The 16715-nt window shown below is 38.5% G+C and overlaps 1 protein-coding gene across 1 annotated transcript in view; it reads right to left on the reverse strand.

The window, feature by feature from the left end:
- Positions 1 to 16715, reverse strand: part of JMJD1C (jumonji domain containing 1C) — a 163901-nt gene that overhangs the window by 146228 nt on the left and 958 nt on the right. The gene's annotated exons all lie outside the window — the stretch shown is intronic.

A 16715-nucleotide genomic window follows, 5' to 3' on the forward strand; every position in this document is an offset into this window, starting at 1 on the left:
TTTGTTCCACTAGTTCTCAGCTGCACTAAGTACAGTTGACTTTGAAAACCAGCACAAGCACTACCAATGATCATTGATGCTTTGTTTCTTCTAAAAGCTCTGCACTTGTTAACAAAAGGTCACTCACTTTAAATTTCAGCTACTTCTCTTTCCTACTGAAAGATTGCCTCCAGACAGCACAGTAGAATTCCAAGATCTCATGGACTTTTCAATCTGTAAACCACGAGGGCTTTTGCTCAAGCACTAAAAGGGAGACTCGGTAGCAGGCAGCAGAGCTTGGAGAAGGGTAACTAAGGACTTGTAAGACACCCTGTTGTGCTTCTCAACAGGAAATACAATGCTACTTTATAAACAATCACTAACAAAAGAAGATGGATTCACTACTCAGAATCTTCAAATCAAGACTAAATGCCTTTTCTGGAAAATATACTTGCATTAAATGTAATTTGCAAACCCGGGAAGACAGCCTACAATGAAGCTTCATAGCCTCAATTATTCAAGAGTTCATTATTACTAAATCTTCTAAATGGATTGCTTTATTGCCATGATTGCTCAGGATTTCACTGTGCTGTATACTGCACTGACTAGTAAACACACATTTCTAACATAAGAAACCTACGTTTTCTTCTTTATGATTAGTTTCATCAATAAACCAGAATATACCAGCAAGTGACAATTACCCAGGATCTGCAGCTGCCTTGCATCTGCAGTGCAGCAGCTCATTTGCCTAAGCAAGCACAAGAGTTTTTGTACTTCAGTGGCAGCAGATTTATTGGCCTTGAGTGCCAAATCAGCAAAACCAACTCCAGAAGAAAGGTAGGCAGGGACCAGCTAAAAAAACATTAGAAAGGAGCTGGGCAGAGTGACCTGTGAAAACAAATATAAGCAGCACCTGAGCACTCAAGCCTGCAAGTTACTGCAGTGTATGGCTTGTCAAAATTCTCAATGTGTGACAATTGATTAAATTGTGAGAAGGATGGTGAATAAACAGATTACTCCTTTGCAGAAAAAAAAAAAGGAAAAAAAGAAAAAAAAATCAATTTACAGTTTGTTTTTTTAGAGGATTCTCTTTTGCACAAAATACTAAGCTAGTTCCTGTCCAAACACTTAGCAGCTACATTAGTGCCAGGGAATGGCTTGCCAGCACATCTAATGCCACCACAGTAAACACATTCTGCAACACAGACATCAAAATCCTGGGATCTTGCACCTGCACTTTTCAGAATGTAATATTCCTTGATCAATGCACTATGTGCCTAAGAGAAGCTGAGCAGCCACTCTATTAGTGCAGCTCATTAAAGAGACATTTACAAAACCAGCTTTTGTTCCCTCTCATGGTTCAGCACAATAACCTATCCATGCATCGGATCACGGTGTTTGACAAAACCTTGTGATAATCATCATTAGCACTCTTCATCACCTAGTGGTTCTACTAGTGGTTTACTGGCTTGCATACCTCTGATGATCTTCTTAAGAGGATGGCCAAAGTAATTTCCTATTTTTATTTAAGCAAAACAAAGAGAGAAGGAATAAGAAATATTTCTAGAGAATGTCTATTTTAACATATTGTGATTACACTTGAGGCTATCTTGATTTTTTTTTTCAGGCACATCCATTTTCAGGACTCCTGCATCTCAGTCTGAATCCTTGAATTATTACAACTCATTCTTGCAAGCTGGAGTTGAAATCATGGGGGGGGGAAATATCTTTTACATATTCAGCTTTGGTTCTTCTAAACATTACCAGTCCTGTAAGCTTCTTTGTTTTCATAGAAGACAAAAAAAGGCAAAGGGCAAAAAGAAAAACTCTGAAAAATCCCCAAGAGATGACAGTCACTGGCTTAAGAGCACTCAAATTCCCTGCCAAGACACAAAATTCTTTCTGTTCCTGTCTATTTTCCCCAGACACCTCCACCTCCTCTCCCCCAGTAAACTAAACCAATATGTTCACACAGTTAAGTGTTCCAATAAAATGGTCAATATAAAATATTCATAGTAGTCTAAAATCTTTCAAATTAGGATAATTATTCCCTCCTGTTTCAAGAGGCATAAAATGTCAGAACTTGCCAATGCTTTTGCCTCCCCTGGCAACTCCTGAGGTTGTCTTCCTGTGTAAGAATTAAGAACCAAATTATGATGGCATTTAATGATAGCACAGTCCAGATTTCATCATGTTTTACCACTTTCAAAGGTTGGAGATGTTAAAACAAGTAGGTGTCACAAACCCTAGTTAACACCTAAGATTTTGTTAGGCAAAACTGAATGAATACAAATCAGAACATATGGAGCATTTCTTCTGTCTTTCTTGAAGCAACCCACAGAAGTGATTAGCTTGGCTTGTGACCAATCTGACATCTTGACAAATTAGTCAGTTCATCACAGAAAAAGGATCTTAACAACTACATGTTTAGGCAACCCAGGTTAATTTGATTATTACTCAAATCCTCCGTCACTCCCAATTATTCAAATCTCCACAATAAAGTGAAAACCAAGAGGTCTTTGCCACATCTATGACATAAAACAAAACTCGCATCACAAGTGATATATGAAGAAGCCTGCTGGCAACTCAAGTTGCCACCAAGCCTTGTCATCAAGATGCCAGTGACTGTTGGCCTACTAAATCATCAGGAAAATATTCAACTACAGCGATTCTAAAGCCTTTAGGACTTCTGAGATAAGCATTTACTTAAACTTTTACACAAAGTACTACGAAGGCATCCTGATTCCACTTCCCACTTAGTCTCCTATGCCACAAATGGTTTGCACACAGTTCAAAAGACACTACTGTAATTAGTTTCAAAATATATTTCCCGAGTTCATACCACAGAAACAGAAGATGTGTGATAGAAATGAAAAGGACATTCTCTGGACAGGAACAGGGAAAAAGTCCACAATATACTTAAAACAGAAGTTGAATCAGAGTGCTTAGCACTACCCTATTATTAGGGTCAGAAAAAACAATTTAGACTCACTGTCACTAACTTGCATAGTATGCACCTTCAAGCACAAAGTGGCTAAGACCGTGCTTTCAGCATTTGTCCCACTGCTTTTCTACCAACTCCCTCAAGGTCCTTACCCTCAGACCTACACTTAAGTCTTATGTAGGTTCCCACCTCACTGCCTGCATATTTTTTTTCTTTTGGACTTCACAATACTCTTCCACACATCCTCTCACAGTGTTGCTAGACACTGATCGTTCTGCTGTGCCACAACAATAGCATTTGTCATTTTGCCTCCTTTCTTTATAAATATAACTTTCTGGGGCTTCAAAGGCTTCAGACAACTACAAGATACCAAATGCTGCTTCTGATCCATGCTTACCTAAAACCTCTGTCAGTGGCTACTTCAAAAAAAGGCAGAAATAAGCTTAATCCTGGCAAAGCTATTTTGCTGTATGAGCACCCTCTCTTACCTTCCCTCCATCACAGTATTTCCCAAAGGTTAGGCTGCTGTACAAGAACAACACATCATTACAACCTCATTTCAGTTCTTTGTCCTTCCAGATTTCATAAACTCTGAGACACAGACAATTTTCGCTGTGTGTTTGCACAGAACCTACCACAGTGAGGTCTTGGTCAAAGAGTGTCCTACAAAGTAAACAGAGTTGCATGAACACAGAAATGGTAATCTCAGCAATTCCAGTGATGAAACCTGGCAGACATTTATCGTGCAATTCACAGCTTATTTACCCTAGAATATCTCAGCCTTACCTTAAGACAAACAAAACCATGCATACAGAAATCCATTTTTGAAGCTAAGCTCCCCCAGTCTTTCAGAAAACCTTCAGGAAATCCACACCACTACTAAATCTCTGCTCCATTTATTACCAGTGGAACCAAACAGCCAACAGACCCATGTAACCTTTTAAAATGAGCAAGAGTTTCAGTAGGTTTGAGCTTCACATTAAAAATGGAAGTTATTAGTTAACTAACAGTATCTTCTTGCCTGAGAGAAGGGAGGCTTATTGCAAAGTCCTCAAACTGTCAGGACAATATGCTTATGAGAAGCCTGGAGTATTCTGACCATAGGAAAATGTAATAAAGAGGCATTATCTAAGGATAAATTTAAACATAGCTCATCAGTGGGGAAAGAAGGGAAAAGGAAATACTAAACAGGACTAGGACAACATTAGATGGAGTGTTTTCCATGGGATGAGAGAAGTTTACAAGCAGTGTCAATAATTTTGACTCATGCAGCCAGAAAGAACACAGCCTGATCTTCTAATATTGATACTTAAATGACAGTAGATACCTTCCCCTGGCATAACAACACTGCCAATTTTCTCATGGTTTGATGGCTACCTCGGTGGTTTTATATTTGTAGTGTTAGAAGGCTAAAAAAAACGAGGGCAAACAGCAAGGTGCATGGGGATGTTATTTTACAGCACTAATTTCAAAGCATCTCCATGATGCCATTTAGTTGGAATGGCCATGACATGAACTGCTCTTTAAAGCCTTTAAAGCCTTTAAAGACTTCATTGTAATTTATTTTTATACATTACAATCAGTAGAAAAAATTGTCATGCCTTTTTCCCTAGGTGTGCATTTCTCATAATGCACAGATAGTTTTTAAGTTATAAATCACTGCAAGTTGACCCAATGTCACAGGCTAACCACCCTTCAAACTCTTAAACCTATTTGGCATGACTCTGCTAAAAAAGGACTATATTTTCTTCCAGACTGTTAATAAAATCTTTCATTAGAGTATTTGAGCAAGTATCTTCCATTTTAAGTAATGTTAATAAACAGTTAGGGAAAGTATTACACAAAAGCAACCAGCAGAGAAAAATACTTCAACGTACAACTTATCACACAATGCCCCTAGTCCATCATTATTCTCACCATCCCAGCCATCACCACTACAAGTGCTGAACACCTCAGAACCCACAGCTCTACTCAACAATACCAACAAAACAGCAGAGGTGAAGTCCTGCATACTGCACAGCACAAGTATAACAGCAGCAATTTTCAAGTTCTATAGCAAGTGGATATCTTCATTTCCTTATGAAACACCTCTAGTTTTTATCAAAAGAAATGCCACTACTAGTAAACAATATCTCATTACCACACTTTTCTTTTTAAAATTAATTTCAACTCTTGTTTCTAGGTTTTTTTCAAGGTTTTTTGTTTTTTCAAGCATGTTTTCCAGTCAAGACTTTCCTATTAATATTTAACTACTGCCAGATTTCAGAAGACCTGGTAGATTCTGTCCACACCTGATTTGAGAGGCTTTCAAAATAAGTGACTTACAAATCCATACACACTTTGCTGACAGTGAGCAGGCTGTTTGCTTAATTGGCATGCCTGCAATTCCAAACCCTGTGCTGCCACCACAGAGCTGACAGGCCCAATAAACAAAGTTATAGGATGCAGGGAAAGCCAACAGTGATACAGAGAAGAAAGCACCAGGTATTAATTAAAAGTAGCTTTTAGTGACACATTCACACACTTGTTAAACACCATGGTCTGCTTAGCTCTAAAGAAAAAAAGCCTATCCCTCCACACTGAATAAAAGGTTAATTCTGTACCTCCACTGCTTCAGTGAAAAAGATCACACTGTAGAGAGTCTGAATAGACTGAAAGTGGATAAAGCTGCAATCAGAGTTTGCACTTGACTAGACATCTGATAAACTAATCCTCATCAAGGCTACCTGACTGTCTAAGCTTTCATAACTAACACAAATCAAGCAGTTTTAGTGAAAAATCAGCTGAAAGGGGACCCAACCAAGCAGCATAAATTCAATGACAACTTGACTGCATTAGCACAGACACACTCAGAACCAGTTTTCCGTGGTCCACTGCAAGTCCAAACCTAGCACAGTATCAGGCAACATCCCCATCCACCACAGATGTATAAAGGAAGGAGTTTTTCAGACCTAACTTTCCAACTCTCAGGCTTAGGGGAGCTGAACTCCCCTGCTGTGTTACTCTCCACAGTACTTAGATTGCCAGCCTATGGGTACTTATCCCAGCTACTTTGCTATAAAGTAAGGTTTGAATGTAGGCTCTCTGTCCTGCAGATGCAGGCCCAGGTCTGCTATGTCATAGGTAAGCCTCCCTTACAGGTAAAAACTAACAAGTAGATGCATGAAAGCCATGGGAAGAGAAGGAAACAAAGCATTTAAGAGCTTCAAAAAAGCTCAGTTCTCAAACGATCCTGAGAAATGCCAAACTGACAGCCCTGGGAAAACCACACAAAGCCTCAACAGCAATACCAGCTTCATCTCTGCTCTTTGACTTTAAATAATAAATGCTTTTTGAGATTTTGTTTTTCTGACTTTAAGGAACCACTAGCTTTGAGTAAAACTGTGAATGCAAGTACTGAACTTCAACATGTAAATTTTTTTTCTCTTCAAATTTCTTAATATTTCCTTATGTTAGACAATGGGTCCACTGCTTCAAGAGCGAGATGCCTCACAGGAAAGGACACTGCTTTTGTGCAGACAGGAGCCTTCCTTTTGTCAGTTTACATCAAACCATGGATGGGTTTCTACATCTCAACTATCATGTTCCTCTATTCTTTCTTTGCCTCCTCTGCCAACTGACCTATACACTCTAGGTTCTTATATGTGCCTGCCCAGTCTTTCCATAGGTAGCACTGAAAAAAGAAAGCTCAAGAACTGTTCAAAAGCTTTTCATGAAAAGAATAAAATTAAAATGTTTTCTATTCTTTCCCTCTCCAAATACTGGCCAACTCGGTCCTAAGATCCCTGAGGGCCATTCTTCAAGTCCTTAGATTATCCTCTTCCCAACTGAAGACATACTTCTGTAACTGTAGGCATGCTAAACTCCAGACCAAATCCAGATTTCTGTAAGAAAGTAAGGAAAAACACAGACATAGAACTAATTGCTCACTTCCACTGCAGCACTAAACTCTTTCAAATATACCAGTAAACACCCCTGAACTCACAAGTTCCAGGTACCTGGAAATACATCTTAGAAAAAAAAGCATAAAATGTTATTAAGTGCCATCCTTTTACAACACCCAGTGGACATGACAATAGAGATTCATTCATTTCAAAGGTACCAACTGAAGAGCTCAGTTAATTTTTGCCATTTTTTAGCACTTTATTGCTCACTATTTAAATAGAAAAGAAACACATATGGACAAAGTTAAGATTTGCCTTCTGTTTATCACATTTGAAACCAGTCCATGAACTGCAATCAAATTTGCCATGCTACTGACATGTGAGCCATGCTCAAATGTATCTGCAAGCTAATTTTTTTATAATAAGCAGAATAAGATAACAGAAAACCCATTCAATGTAAAAAGAATACATTGAAGTGTACACACATAACTCACTTTACCTGGACAGGACATCACTACAGAACAAAACAAAACAAAAAAACCCAAGCAAACAAACAAAAAAATCAAAGTGTCAACAAAAAGCCCAGGACTTAAATTTCAAAATAATAATAATAAAAAAACTTTACAATGCTTTATGAAAGTGATGCATTCGGTTTAAAAAGAAGCCACTTGATGGATAGCAAGTTAGGCAATGAATAATTTATCAAATTACATTTTTCACTTTATATTTTATTTAGCCTTACGTCTGACTGCAAATTAAAATTTTGTTAAAAGCTGTATAAGTAACAAAAGGAACAGATTACTCTAGAATACAAATTTCTAAAGGAAAAACGTAAGTAACAAAGCACTTCAGGCACTACCTACTTATACAAAGATATTGAAATTTCTTTCAGTGAGTCAAAATTTATTTTCTCTCTTAAAAGATCATGGAAAAGGCAGTAAGAACCCCATTATACAGAAAAGCTACCCATCACATATAGAAGTGGTCATGACACTGTCTAAAAATGTTCATGTCAATTCTGACCTATATACAAATGTTAAAATATGACAACACACAAAGTGTCAGGTATATTTCAGACAACCCACCTGGATTAATAGATAGCAAGCCAGAAGTATCTCATTACCACTCTCCCCACTTTTTTTTTCCCCAATGCTTTACTTGCTGCTTAACTGTTATTGAATAGATGACCACAGGGGTTTGACCAACACTTGGGTATACTTCGTATAAATGGACCTGCAATAGACAATTTGGTTTCCATAAATGAAAAAAAAAAAAATTAATATACTCCATTGGAGAAATAATTTTTTACACTTTAAAATTCATTTAAAATGCCACTTCATTTCCTGAAAAAAAAAAGGTAAACTGAACATGACAGTATTAAATCCATTCAGAACAACATGCAGAAAGGAAGTAATGTTCAAATATGCATCTTGGTGTAGATAGACATGTAAGATATGCAAAGAAACTACACATTTTTTTGAGTAATCTGGTTCAAACAGAAGTTTATTTGGACAGGGTTGGTAAGGACTGACAGAATAGATACCTGTGAGTCTCTCAGGTTAGGAAACAGTAAAGAAAAATGATTACATTTATACGCTCTGAGAGAGAAGCATGAAGCAGTACAGCACAGCTAGCAAAACCATGACTGGCATGCAAATGGGAAACAAGGGGTGACTGCTATCTTGTACCTTACAATGCAAAACCAAAGCAGGTCTGAAACCACGCCAAGCAATCCTGAATACAATGCACAATTAAAGCCTGACTCTTTGTCACAGGATGTTGAAAAGGTCACAGGGATACAAACAGGTTTCCTAAAAATTAATCTAGGAAAAATACAACAAGGGCTACAAAACCCAAAGACCTCTGCTGGATGAAGTCCCCAAGTTCCAAATCACCCTAAGAAGCACTGAATAAGTACAGCTGTGGGCCATAATTTTTAAGGTATGATAGTAAAGTGACACAACAGTAGCTCAAGACCAAGGTACCTTGTTCACATTTGGTCTTCAAGTACATCAGCTTATGTATTCTTGACTGAAATGCTGGCACTAGACCACTGCACGTTCCTAATTCTTTAAGGACCACCAAGAGCTTTTGGAGTCCCAAAGTCATTAGCCTCTTCTCAAGAAACTTCACACATCATGCCTTGCTTGTATGTATTCACTCCTGCCTTTGGTGATGAAAAAGGCTGTCAAACTGAAGTCTTTGAGCTTTGCTTTAGGAAGAATTAGAGTACAAGAAAAATCTACAAGTTAATTACCAAGTCCAATTTAAGATTTGACTACCGTTTTCCTCTTAACCCTTCTCTTAACTTTCTATATTAACTAAACAGTGTAATTTGCATATTTCCTAAGATTACCCAAACAAGTTTCTTTGTGTGTTAAGTATTGGCATCTGGGTTGTTTTGTTGGGTTATGAAAGGTAGCAAATTCATCTTCTGTGTTTCTGGAAAGAAGCCAAGAAGAGAAAAAAACACAAACCAGGAAATAAACTGCAGGAATGTTTCAACATGAACCATTTTTGCCAGTGCTCCTCAAAAAGCTTTCAAGTCCCTCCTCACCAGACATGAAAGACTAAAGAGATTTTACTTGGGTCACCTAGCAGTGACTCAGCAAGTGCTCTCCAGATTTTAAATCATTTCATTAAAGAGCCCTGATCCCTTAGCAAAAAAGTAAAATCCTGGTGAGTCAACCTAACTACTAAGTCAGCAGTTAAATTCTCATACACAGCAGTAAGTTACGTGCAGTGAAGCCTACCTAAAATCATTTCCACATCTACTTTAATTATAGTACTGATCAGAACACTCAACAGGATCATCGTATTTATACAGAAATACCATATGCAATATTTACTGAGACATCAGGTCTAGATATATTTTTTAACACAGAGGTGCTTAAGATTCCCTCAGAGCAGTTGATTACACATCTGTTCTTCCAAAACTTGCCTCTGCAAATAAAGATAGCATTGCCTGATATAAAATGATAGTGGTATGGGTTATTTCGAACATATATTTTCTTATTCAAGTGAAAGAATGAATTATTCATACTGAGTGAATAAATACCATTAATTCAATTACAGTACAAGATACATGCATTACAACCAAACAGGTTAGGATAAATTTACTAGTTAGTGACTGCAACTCTCACAGGATACTTAAGCTCATTTGCAACTACTTTGTTCAAGCAATGGTCCAATGACATTTCTCCTGGAAATTGTGTCAGCTTAAGCTCCTCCTACCCTCAGCCATTCGCCTCTGATCAATCCCATGCCACCTCCTCAAGTAACTGCTTGGAGTGCCATATGGTGAGTGGATCAGGAAACTCAGGGTTAAAAAATTAATCCAGCACTGCCACCAAGAGAAATGTCAGTGGAACCACAGTCTCCAAAACTTCTAAAAATGTTGTCATGGAAGGGTCAAGCTAAAAGCCTAGAGGATTACCCTGAATCTTTTGTGCCCATGAAGCTCTGAACAGAGTACCTGAATTAGCTCAAGCAGTTTCTGTATGTACTCAAAGGCAACTACCTCACATGCAGATTATGTGGCTCCATTCCACTTAATTCTGAAAAGAGAAACAGCTGTTTAAAGTCAAATAATTTAAGAAATTGAAGAAAGTATTTTAAAGAAAATTACTAAAGAGCAAAAGAGAGCAAAATCCCCAAGGTTGTTCTAATTCCCATGCTCTCATTGCATCTTACAGCACAGGAGTGACATCAACTAAGGAAGGTAAGTTTCTGGATCAGTCAATATAATGAAGCAAAATAGCATTAGTTTAGCTTAAAATTCCCAACCAGCTTCAAAGAACAAGCTGGTTACAAGCACAGAAGGCCTCAGTCCCTACCTAGAAGGGCAAGGAGAGAAACCAACCCCGCAGCAACACCGAACTGAAGGTGCTGCTGAAAGTACAGAAGAGGGCATTACCAGCACATCATAGCAGTGTCTCTTCTAAGACAACCAGTTTGCTGCCAGCTTAAGGTAAACTTCACAGATACATACTTTCTTCCAAAAAAAAAAAACCAGAAGCAGCTTACTGACCCTTACTGAAAGGGAAGGCCAAGCCTGATCCCAGCAGTAATTCAAGATCACTGACAGAACTTCAGCATCTCTACAACTCAATGACAGTAGGATCATATGAAGGTTAAGCTTATTTTTGGCCAAATTTTAAAAGTACCACTTTCTAAGTTTGCCCAATTTGACAATAAAGAACAGTTCTGCTGTTCTCAAGCTGGTTTTGATATCCTGGCACATGCTCAGAAAGAATGGCTTCCTATAAAATGACCACTCATTTCTTAAAAACACTTCAACATGGCTAAGCCCTGTTTTGTTTTGTGGATTCATTTTTGGGGTTTTTTTAGACCCCTCCAAAAAGGACTTGGGGTGGTGGTGGTCCAGAAGCTTAACATGAGCCATCAACATGCACCTGCAGTGCAGAAAGCCAACCAGGTCCTGGGCTGCATCAAAGCACAGCCAGCCAGTTGAGGGAGGTGATTCCCTCTACTCTGCTCTTGTGAGACCCCACCTGGAGCACTGTGCCCTGTTCTGGAGTCCCCAGCGTAAGGACACAGAGCTCCTTGAGCGTGTCCAGAGGAGAGCCACAAAAGTGATCAGAGAATGGAGCACACCCTTTGTCAAGACAGGCTGAGGAAGTTGGGGATGTTCAGCCTGGAGAAGGGAAGGCTCTGAGGTGACCTCATAGCAGCTTTTGAGTAACTAAAAGAATCCCCACAAGAAAGCTGGGGTAGGGTTTTTTGCACTGATGTGTAGGAAGAGGACAAAGGGCAATGGTTTTGAACTTTAAGAATGGAGATTTAGGTTAGAGACATTAGGGAAAAACTCTTTCCTGTGAGGCTGGGCAGGTTGCCCTGGGAAGTTATGGATGTCTCCTCCCTGGAAGTGTTCAATCAAGGCCAGGCTGGATGAGGCCTTGAGCAACCTGACCTAGTAGGAGATGGCCCTGCTCATGGCAGCGGTATTGGAACCAGATGACCTTCAAGTTCCCTTCCAACCCTAGCTATTCTATGATTCTATGATTATTTTAGTACAAAAACAAAGGGAAGGGCAGGGTATAAAGCATTGAACCCTTGCAGCCATTTTCACAGAAAACACTCCTGTTTGATCTTTTTGTCAAATTATAATGAGAGACTCCTTCCTGAACCCTGAACTAACTTTGGAAGACAGATGAGATGACATTCACAAGCACAGGATGACAAGCTCGGTTGTATTAGAAACACAGAAAGGAAATAGGAAGTTTTCTTTACCACTGAGCCAAGAAGATTGCCCAAGCTGATATGCTCCAGAACTTACAAGACTCTTGTTGTTTCAGTAATGAAACAGAATAGTAGAAACAACGGAAAATTATCTAAATCCCTGTTGCATTTTGAGCTTCTCCCACTCCTTTCAAACCAACTTCAAAACACACAAAAAATGCATCCTACAACAACTCTCCATGTCTGGATCCAGAGGTGGAAGTGACATGGTAAATTCTGGAATGTTTTTATCATTATCTCAACTAGCTGGAGTAAATAACATGACAGGCTCAGCATCAACAACTTGCTCTTCATCTTTAACTCAAGATGCTTGCACAGAAGTTTGTACTATCTTTAAAATCCATTAGCCACCAACAAGTTATGCACAACTAGTTTAATGCATATTTCTGCATCTTCCAGTATATTTCAGGGTTTACAATTGAAAGCATGTCTTTCTAAAACAAGGAATGAAAAAAATAAGTATTTAATTCTTAAATAGGTTAGCTCCAAAGTGTTGAAAAAATTAATATATTCAATTTCTCCTTAAAAACTAGCTTAGTGAAAGGAAGAGAGGACAATGCAAAACAGCACACTGAAAATCAATACATGGCAGAAAACAAATGCAACCTAGAGAAGCACAATTCTATGCCTGTATGACAAAACCATACTGCATTCAAAGTTTGGGAATGCAGAAGCATGAGGATTAAAATAATTACAGATAATAAAAAGACTGGGTAAGAGCAGCTCCATAAACAAAGGCAAATTCAACTTTTAGTGACAAACTCTAAAATGTGGAGTACCTCTCTAGAATGTTTTACTTTCAAATTACCAGCAATTATTTTGATTTATTTTCATGTTATCTGTAATCAAATACCGGTAAGTTTCCATTGCACTTCCTGAACCTCCATTTTACTGTTAAGCAAGAGTAAATTCAGTTAAATCAGACACACAAAGTCTGCTGCTCTTCAAATGGTTTTACCGGACATGGTGAATTTTTAACAACTCCTTGTTTGTCAATTACCAAAGATCAGACACTAAAAAACTACAATTTACCAAAACTACCTATGTATTATTTCCCCCACAATATCTTACTGATTTTACTATAAATAAAAATCAAACAACTTATTCAAACTATCACTAATATATAATGTTTAATGAAGGACATCAAACATGGTGACTTATTGCTACAGTCTATTTCCCTATGCACAGTTCCTAAAAGTTATATCTGCCTATCATAAAACATTAAAAACTATCAAAGTACACATTCTTGATCTTGTATTCCAACCCATAGATGTCATGGCAGGAATATTCACATATCAATAATCAGTGCAATTTATAACTACACTTTTTATTAAGGGTTGCACAGTATGTGTTTAAAAGCTTACTTCCATTTTCTCTTTCACTAGAAGAAAATATACAGCTGAATATATGACTATAGTCAATATGCAACTGCAGAGCCATGAAGATTCACAGAATGCTGAAGCACTTTCCGTAAGCAAAAATACAAGTCAAATTATTAGAATTATTTTTAACTTTTACTCCTTTAAATAACAACTTCTTATGCATAATACAGGAAAACGATTTTGTCAGCACCACATCAAATCTTGGCAGTAGTAATTTAATGAACACTTTGCAACCTGTGGCCCAGAAAGCAATTCTTATGGGACAGTAAAGACAGGGTATATCGTGTGGTGGCGACTCCACCTCTTTCCTCCTGCCCATTTATTTGCCCAGGGTTATCACTGGAATCAGAGCAGCACGCAGGCTTTTCCAGGCAGTTACCAGTAAGGAAAAATTCTAGCTTCCTCTAATATCACCCACTGTTACATAAGTGAAAATAGAGAATTCTCTCAATTAGTAGTGAAACACACACACACACACACACGCACAAGTATATATATATGTATATGAAATTTTTCCCCTTTTTTTTAATGCTTTTCATGCAACAGGGATGCTCACAAATGAAAGATCAAGAGGTCTAACTACCAAGCTGCCACTTGAACCACTAGCATTCACCTTCCAGAACACCAGCAGTACTTACAGCCAGTGCCACTTGTTTTCACCATACTTATCATTAGCAATGAATTATTAAGAAATCTGAAGAAGGCAAAAATTCCACAAAACAATAGCAGAAAATAAGCTTCAGTATTCTCAAATATCTCTTTTAAGAAAAACACAAGAGATTACATATCAACTTTACTGCAATCATGAAACGTACAAAGAAAGAGTCATTTAACATACTTTCATGAAGCAGGAAAAATATACTTATCAGGAAAAATATACTGGGTAACTGAGCTCTTCATTTGCTTACCAGGACAATAAATCCAATTGTGAAAATATTAATTAACTTAGTTATGAGAATACAATCACGAAACTAATTTAGCAGCATTTGAAAACTGGAGTCTTCACTTGATGGGTCACCAACAGAGAGCAGCTAGTCCAGCCTTCAGGTCTGGAGTTCCTGATTTAATGAGTAGTTCTGTTTACAGCAGAACTAATGAAGCTTGGTTTCCTGTGGATTTGCTCCTAGAAGCCCTGTGGTCACTTAACATTTATTACATCAGTTGCCTCTAAGCTTGCCCATGTCTCCCTAAGATCCTTCACTTCATAAAACTGTCCATGTGTCCCTACATTCCTGCATCCAAATACAGACGTCTGCTCTCATAACTTTTGTTAACGCTCAGCTTTTTCTTGTGCCCTTAAACCCACCTTCATGTACCATCAACTCCATCCCTCACCACCTACCCGTCTCTGTATGGTGTTTAGAAAGAGGCAGCATATGCTGTAGCTGGTGTGAAGCTCAGTGCATGCTGGTCAGCCAGCTGGAGACCACGTCCTTACTTCCAGGAGGAGTGCGCGAAATGCCACGACCTCCCTGCCTTTGTGGGTTTTTTCAGGGGATGGCTCTCATGGCCCCTCAGATGTCAGCTTTCACAGATTGAGGCAAAGACTTCTTCGTGCTCTTAAATTGGTTGAAACTGCCCAAAAGGTTCACATTTATTAAGGAAGAAAAGATGCAAAGACAATGTAAATGATATTTCCTTCCAAAGATAGGATGAAAAGCTAATCCAGTTCTGGTCATTTGCAAAGCATGTTGAAAATGCCACGGATGCCATGCTCCCTTCCTGGGGCTGAGGGCATCTTCTCTATTTCTGCAATATCCATCCTGCTCAGACAGAGGCAGGAAAACACGGAATTGACAAAAAGTCAATTTCAACACTTTATGCTGCACCCTGTGGGCAGCAATGAAACTGTCCAAAAAAATTACCACTTCACTCCAGTGATAAGTAGCAGAATGGTCTGGAGATATACACAGGGACAGTCACCTCAAAATGTAAGGAAGGATAAGAGCAGCACTCACTCCATGGAGGATAGCAAATGTGAAACCAGGGTTAAGAGAAAAATGCCCTTGTCCTTCACTGGGGGCAGGGGAAAAGGATACTCATGTTAGCAGTTATCAACTAATGACAGGATAACATTAATTACAAATGCAAAAGGAAAGCCTAACCCATAGAAACTACCTGTTGCTAACAGAAACCTTACCCTTTCCTTCTTTGCCCACTCCCTTTGTGGTTTACATTTGTTTGTAGCTTGGGGACAGAGAACAGGTAACACAAAAACCAAACACAGCACTTAACTAATGGAGCACCATTGCCTCCCCCTCAGCCACCCCGTAAACACCAGTTTGTAACTTATTAGACTTAGATAGTATTTCCAAAACCGTACCAGGCTTCTAACACTCCATTTACATAGCATAATGCAGTGCTGTGTAGCCAGCTCAAATAGCAGAAAGAATATGGCCACATTAGCACTGCACTGCACCCAGGCTGGAGCATCCATCCTGCTTCTCAGGTAGCTTGGATCTATCCAAATGGTGCTCCACTATGGCACATAAGCATACCCTTAGTCATCCTGCCTCCAAAACCAGCTGTAACTTGACAGCTCTTCCTTAAATTACCAAGAATTGTATTGATAGAGTATCTGAAGAGAAAAACACCCCAATAGCTAAGTTAGGAAGAGCAGCAAATATTTACAGTATGCAAGACACGTTCTCTATTTAACATAAATGATACAACCCCTGAAATAGCCCCTCTCTATGTCAGCTCTGCCACTACAGTTTACAAATTATGGCTCTGACTTGTAAATGTTAGTAAATATCCCCTTAAACACTACTCAGTGTTTCCATAATTGTATATGGAATTCTAGAAAACACTACCCTGAAAGAATAACATCCAAATAGGGTATAAAAATACAGCATTCTAGATGATTCTCACATATAACCAAAGGATGAAAACACAGGCTATTTCATAAAAAAGGGCACAAACAGCATGCTACTTCAGTTATAGCTGGAGAGTGGAGGAAAAAACACAGCCCACAATTTTATTAAGAAGTAGCATTTAAAGTGTCATTCTGTTTCTAAAACAAAGCTCAAAGCCTGGGAGCTAAGAAAATTAGAATCCTTAATTTTGTGAATCACACTTATTGCATCAAGAAATCAATAGTGTCTAAATCCCAGATACTTGATGAGTTTGTCAAAAAAGGCCACGTTCTACCCCAAACCATGTTTGGCTGTGAACGCCTCCTCCTTACCAGCAGCAATATGGATTACCCAGTGCAATTCGGTGATTCCTTTTTTTAGCCTACGTAATTGCCATTTACATAGTCGT

The sequence above is a fragment of the Calypte anna genome, chromosome 6 (assembly GCF_003957555.1).
Source record: "Calypte anna isolate BGI_N300 chromosome 6, bCalAnn1_v1.p, whole genome shotgun sequence".
NCBI classification, from domain to species: Eukaryota; Metazoa; Chordata; class Aves; order Apodiformes; family Trochilidae; genus Calypte; species Calypte anna.